Source organism: Physcomitrium patens, chromosome 14, assembly GCF_059467195.1.
Source record: "Physcomitrium patens ecotype Gransden chromosome 14, ASM5946719v1, whole genome shotgun sequence".
Taxonomy (NCBI): domain Eukaryota; kingdom Viridiplantae; phylum Streptophyta; class Bryopsida; order Funariales; family Funariaceae; genus Physcomitrium; species Physcomitrium patens.
In genome coordinates, this window is record NC_143423.1 from 14,506,214 (window position 1) to 14,512,812 (window position 6,599).

The following is a 6,599-nucleotide window of genomic DNA, read 5'->3' on the forward strand; positions in this document are numbered from 1 at the left end:
AACATGGATTACATAACATTAGTAATTGATAAACTTTACAATAAATTCTTCAAAGATAGAAATTTGAACTCTGATTTTGTCTTCAATAATTATCTTCCAAAACAAATTTCAATTACAAACAATCATCAATATTAAAATGTATAGAAAATTTTGCCCCCCCCCCCCCCCCACACCATAGTTTCCACCATGAACAAACTCCAACGTGTGGATATTTCAATACCCAATTCCAGTTTGCCGAGGCACCTTTAACATTATCAACAGAATGGACGTAAAGCACAATAAATGAGAAGGAATGAACACAATCTTCATGTTCAACTTGCAGGATGTCTAGAAAGGCTCCTGCTACGCAATTCCCATCACACGGCGTCCAAAGTCTGCTTCGACAAAGTCCCGCCGGCTTTAAGTCGTCGCTTTTCCAGTCCTCAAACGCTCCTTCCTCTTCGCTGGCTAGACCTGGAAGAAAGCACCAAAACGATGGCATTGTCTCCATCGCTGCATCTAACGATGACAGATGCGCAGAGCCATTCGTGGACTGATCCACTTCACTCCACTGTAGCACTTCACAGGCTGTGGAAATAGCCCATTGCTTTGGATAGCGCCAGCTTCCACTCTGGTATCAGCATGACCCCATCTGAGCTTTCTCAAGTCCGAGGATGGTTGCTTGAAATAATTGCTCTTATAGAAGGAACAATAATGAGTCCAGCACTTGAAAAGATGGACTTCGTTTTCTTTAACTCGCGCGACTTTTGCAAAGCAATATTCTACATGATGAAGATGTGATCATGCTGTTCAGCATGGTAGCGTGATGCTAACTGATCTGATCAACGGAAGAATGGATTGCTTTGATGGGTTGTGGAGAAACTGGTTGTTTGGACAGTTCGACCGTTGGGGTTTAACTGAGACGTCGGACGAGTACCCGGGTGATATTTGTTGAGGCTGGGGTTGTTAACACGTGTAACCATGAATCCAACATGGTAAGCTGACGACTGGAGAGAAGGGTAATGGGACAATATAAATGACTATTGCACATCTCTATTTGAATATAGAGGGACGAAATGGTTTTACTTACAATGGTGAGTGATTTGCCTCAGCCTATTGAAAAATGAAAACGTTTACAAGTTGTGTAACCTGGAAACCGTGTGTAGATCAGTGTCCAAGACCGATGGCTTGAACATGTGCTTGTATTCCAACATAGCTGCTTAATTTCCGCTCACTCCGAAACTACCCTAGACGGTATATTTACGTGATTAGTTGGTATTTCAGCAACCCCTAGCGCTAGTTTGAGTTATTGAAAAATGACTGTCTCAGATGAAGCAGATGGTGATCTTGCAAGTTAAGAGTACACATGTGTCTCATGTAAGTATGCAGCTGCGAACCTCCAGGTCTGTCACCTAATCGGGACGATCCCGTTACGCTAACGTTGCGGTGGTCAGGTGGTTTCTACTGGCTTGAGCATCATGTACTCTCATCAAGTAACCCTTGATACCTTTTGCGCTACAACTGCTACATTCCGGCCTCCCCCGATGTTCCGGTGCATCACCGATGTGCATCATTTCCACCCATCTGCATGCTGCCAACAATAATGAAATGAGGAATACTTACTGTTGATCAATCTGCTTCGCATGCGTATAAATTAAACAGGAAACCTCAACTAAGCGGACGAGTTGTAATAATACCTGGCCAAAGAATCCGGTCGGATACTGAGAACTGGTGTAAGCCTGGAGCCAGCTGGAAGGGCTGGTGTTGTCTTGTGCTTGTTCAGTTTGCTTGGCCAAAGTTTGGATTAGATTGATATTCGGGGTTCCGTCTGCAACGGCGCCTCTACTGCTGCTTGAAGATACGAATCCTACGTTCTTCGTTATCTCAAGCTAAGATTTCTTTTGCTCTTCATACTGACCATCAGTCTGTTCCAGAGGTGTATCGTAAATTTGCAGACTTCGGTTCACTCCTACTAGCTCATCCATCTGCCCAAGATTGTGAAGATTGAATTGTGAAGTCGCTCTAGGGCAGAAGCCATTAAGAGATGGACTCGCTCCGCTCTGACTTCCAATTTCCCTGCAAAGAAACAGATGGAACAGGAGTCCTTGGTATTATTTGAAAACTCGCAGCTCTGAGCATCAACATAGATCTTCACCGATTAAATGTTAATTTCATGAAACAAACCTAGACTTCAGTGCAGGCACTATAGTCCGACTTGTGTTGGTTTGCTGCTCCATAAAGTCCTGAAGTGCTGCTTCACCCTGGTGCCATGTTCCACTGGTAGAATGTCGACTGTGATGCAGTTCCTCCCTGGTTTTGATGGTGCGCCTGCTGTTGCTGCTGTTGCTGGCGCATTACTATCATCTGTTGATAAGTGTTCCCTAGAAATTCATGTTGCTGCCAGCGGATAAATCAGATTGGGATGTAAGTCACTGCGATTATAACACTCTGTTTTAAATTTTATCCATTTTACAGGAATATGTAGTTTCGTGACTACACCGATTGGTTTGCACGTTCGTAAATTCAAAAAAAAATAAGGTTGAGACAGTAAACCTGTTTCTGCATTGAGTTAGCCGCTTTATATGCACTGCTTACATTGCTCTGTAATAAACCTAGAACAAATGCTCAAATGTAAAGCGATCTTCAGGTATCACTTGGAGTTGATTATACTGACGAGAGAAAATCTGGAGTTGAATAGAAAATTATCAGGGGCCAAAAGTTGTCAGTTATGTACCTTTCTAGTACGAACTAGCTTCAGGGCCTGCTCCAACTCAGCTTCCATGTTCGCAAGTTGATTGACAGAGGTAACGCTCTGTAAAAGGTGTTCATCGGCTAGATGCAATCGTGCTCTTCGATACACTAACTCTTTTTCTTGTTGAGAACTTTTCAACTCCTCTTGCAATAGCTGCTCGTAATAGACAGTTAGCTTATCAGACCACTGATATGCAGAGCACCCCAACAGACTGTGGTTAGAGTAAGGGATTATTGCGGAAAAAGTCGTTGTGAGTTACCCCAACTTCATGACTCTTTCTGTCGTCCACGTGTAAAGGTCATGCAACAAAAACTTCAACAAAATTAGCAGTTACAAAGGTAGGATCATGCGCTTGGATATTAAACATATAGAAAAACTTCAAACTCAATCGCATTACACAGAGCAACGGCTACTTCGATTGAAACGTTTGCTTACTTTCCCGAAAGAAGTTGATAATTTGATGAGATGTCCTTCTCCCCGTTCAACGTCTTCAAAGAACTGTGAAAATACTGTGTTCACCACCACGTAGAGTCCGCTGTCAGACCAAAAGCATCCAACTTCAAAACCCTAGAGTACATTACAAGCGTTACTGTATTGATTGAACCATAATTCAGCACCTTAAGGTGCTGCATTGAAGCATTTTCAAAGACTCTGCGATGGTTTTCGAATGAAGGTAGAAAGCAAGAGTTAAGAATGGAGACCAGAATAGGACTGACCTCCAAATTTTCAGTTCTTCTGAGATGAAGTCCACGAATGCACATGAGCGATAATGCATACCAGTTATATTAGGCGTGAAATTTTCCAATCCAATTACCTCAACCAAAAATATATTAATACTGCATTGCACGTTGCATGGTTAAAAATATTGGAAAAAGTGTGGAAGGGGGGGAGAACGCAAACCTGTTGTATTTGGTGCGATCACAGTGCATATGAAAGTTGGCGAAACGTGTGAGCATGTCCTCAAAACTGCTCCCACCAAACACATGTAAATAATTTTAAAGTTTTAAAGAGCAGTAACTATATTGTGTGAGCTTCCCTGAAGACGAAAACACGAAGTGCAAGGTGCAGGTCGATATCACAAAGAGTCTACATACTCACAAGCCTTTTTGATGAGCCCATTGCGTCTCTTTGAATACATGACCTGCCTGTTGGTAGGATTCTCTATCTTCTTAATCTCTAACTTAACCCTTCCCATTTTTCCTGGAAAAACCTGCCTCGTGAATGTCGCACCGACTGCTTAGAGCTGTCGCAAACATATACCTCCGTATGATGGACTACACCGTTCTGTGTTTGCACAACATTGCTGGGAGGAGGTCCCACAACATTGGCGATACACTGTAGAGCTGAAGTATGCAAGGAAACCGCAAGCAGCCTCTTAGCTCTCCACCTCAAAAGCAACCAGAGGTCTTGGAAGTTATTTATTAATACACTTTATCATTCTTATACTCACTATCATTATATACTTTATTATCTTTATTATTATTCTTAGTATTCTTTCTCTTATATGGTATTAGAGCACTAATTGTCCTTCATTTTTTTTAAGAAAAAGTGGAAAATTCTACCTATTATGGCTTCCCATAACTCTTTTCATACTCCATTAACATCCTTACTTTTTGCAAATAACTATTGTACTTAGAGTGTTAAATTGGAGGCTATCTTAAATCAAGTAGAATTATGAGGAGTATTTAATGGTTGTGAAGTTGCATCCAATATAAGTATAATATCATGCATGGAGTTTGAAGGATGTCAAAGTCCATACAAAAATAATTCTAAATTGTAGAAATAAACAACTTATGACACTACAAAAACTACCTACATCAAAGGCAGTTTGGAATTATATCAAGCATATTTATGAATAATTCAATAAAGCTTCTTAAGTACATTTTCATAAGGAGCTTTGTCAATTAATTATATACAAGAATAAAGATGTTCATGCATTCATAGAAAATTGACAATACGTCCTCAAAGGAGTTGCTATTGCTAGTTGTATTTTCATTAAGCCATAAGTCAATTTAATATTAGCTATTCTTCTTGATTCATGAAGTGTATTCATTATTATCCATGGTAGTATTAATGATTTAATTTTTTTAACATTCTTACTTAATATATTATAACAAACAACAATCAATTATTTAAAATATGACAAAATTAAAACTAATGTATTTAAGTGAAAGGAAATTTTGTTAAGAATAATAGATCTTATATGTTCCAAGATTAAAAAAAATTCTATTAATTGCTTAATTTATCAAGATTAGATATACAAAAATTAAGTTTTTTAGGAATATATGTATTATCAATATTAAATTATCTTAAACTAGTGAAGTTCATTATTTTTCAATCTCTAAATAGAAAAATCTAAATTCTTTTAAAAAAGAAATTTCACCAATATCATCTTCACCTATACATGTAAGAAAATAGCTGTCAATGCTTGATAGCCACATCAAAGAAATTATTCATCCACATTCTTTGCTTTAATTATAATTCTCACTCAATTGCAGATCCTTTGTGCCCTTTTATTTTAATAATTTATTTAAAGTCTATTATAAATCATTGACACCTTGCAATTGGTGATCTACCTTGACTTTGTCTTGTGATTACCAACCTTAAGCAACTACATGACTTAATTATTGATCCAATTTTTTTAATCCAAGCACCTATCACCTTGACCTATATATATGTACTTATCTTATTCAATTCTACTATGTCAATCCAATGTGAAACCATATCTATATGATCCAACATCTATATCTTCACAACCTTGACTCTAATACAAGCTCTAGACTATAAGAGATACTTGGTCTCTATTAATGGTCACAACCAGCATTAAACCTGCAATCTCCACTAGTATAGTGACATCTCTTTGCAAACTAATAAGGCTCCTGTACAACCTCTTATAACTCATATGAATACTATTCCTCTCTTTCTTCCTTTATATAACTTATTCAAATATAACTCAATTACAACAACAACTTCTCTCTACCCTACTACGGTAGCAATAATAGTTGCTCATACTAATAGAATATTAACAATAATGGTGGCTGTGATATGTATTGGGATACAAGTAGTACCATTGGCCATTGATACCTATATGTCATTTATTACCTTTGCAGCCAATTTACTTTGCAACCATCTTATATTCAATAGCAATCATGTGGATAGCAGTGGCCATACTACAGAATGAGCCTTTAATAAATCTAATATGCCATGGATGTGCCAAACTACTATCCTAACTTGCACGGTCCACGACTATGTGATTCAAATCTATGCAGCTTTATTATAGGAGATCCTTGCTAGTGCTATCTAAAACACTACTACATAGAGCAATTCAACTCTAAACCAAAGCTAATAGCCTTCTAACCATTGCATTATAGATAATTACTAGCAACCCTCCAATCAGCCCATTTCAAATTCCAAAAATATTTTGACAATGTGGCATCATTGATTAAAGCATCTTTATCACTCCAACTTGCAATGTATGGCTTGCCATCACCTTGTTTCTAGATTTCTTTTATTATCCAATAATTTACCTTTTTGTGAAACTTATATTTATAGTAAATATAATAAAATGCCTTCATCTAAAACACCTGCTATACATGCCACAACAGTATTGGCCTTGGTCCATTCCAATCTTTGTGGTCTTATGGCTACCTCCTCTCTTGACAAGGCTTATTATTTCTTCTTATTTTTGGATGATTATTTTTACTTTATAATAATCTTTTTTCTTTACAAAAAATCTAAAGTTTTTATTTTTTCTAAAAATATCATCACTGAATTATCACTCGATTTGGCCAATCCTTATTAATCCTTCAAACAAATAATGGTAGCAAATTTATAAGTAAAGAATTCTTAACTTATTGTAAGCTTCATG

General features: G+C 37.6%; 1 pseudogene across 1 annotated transcript; it reads right to left on the reverse strand.

Annotated features, from left to right (window-relative positions):
* Window positions 1-528: 528 nt before the first annotated feature.
* On the reverse strand, window positions 529-3,926 carry LOC112291756 (uncharacterized; annotated as a pseudogene). Its single transcript, XR_016506178.1, has 8 exons — window positions 3,830-3,926; window positions 3,632-3,697; window positions 3,167-3,240; window positions 2,725-2,917; window positions 2,533-2,591; window positions 2,164-2,376; window positions 1,677-2,055; window positions 529-1,563 (listed from the first exon to the last, which is right to left on the reverse strand). The product of XR_016506178.1 is annotated as an uncharacterized LOC112291756 (transcript).
* Between the last annotated feature and the right edge of the window lie 2,673 nt (window positions 3,927-6,599).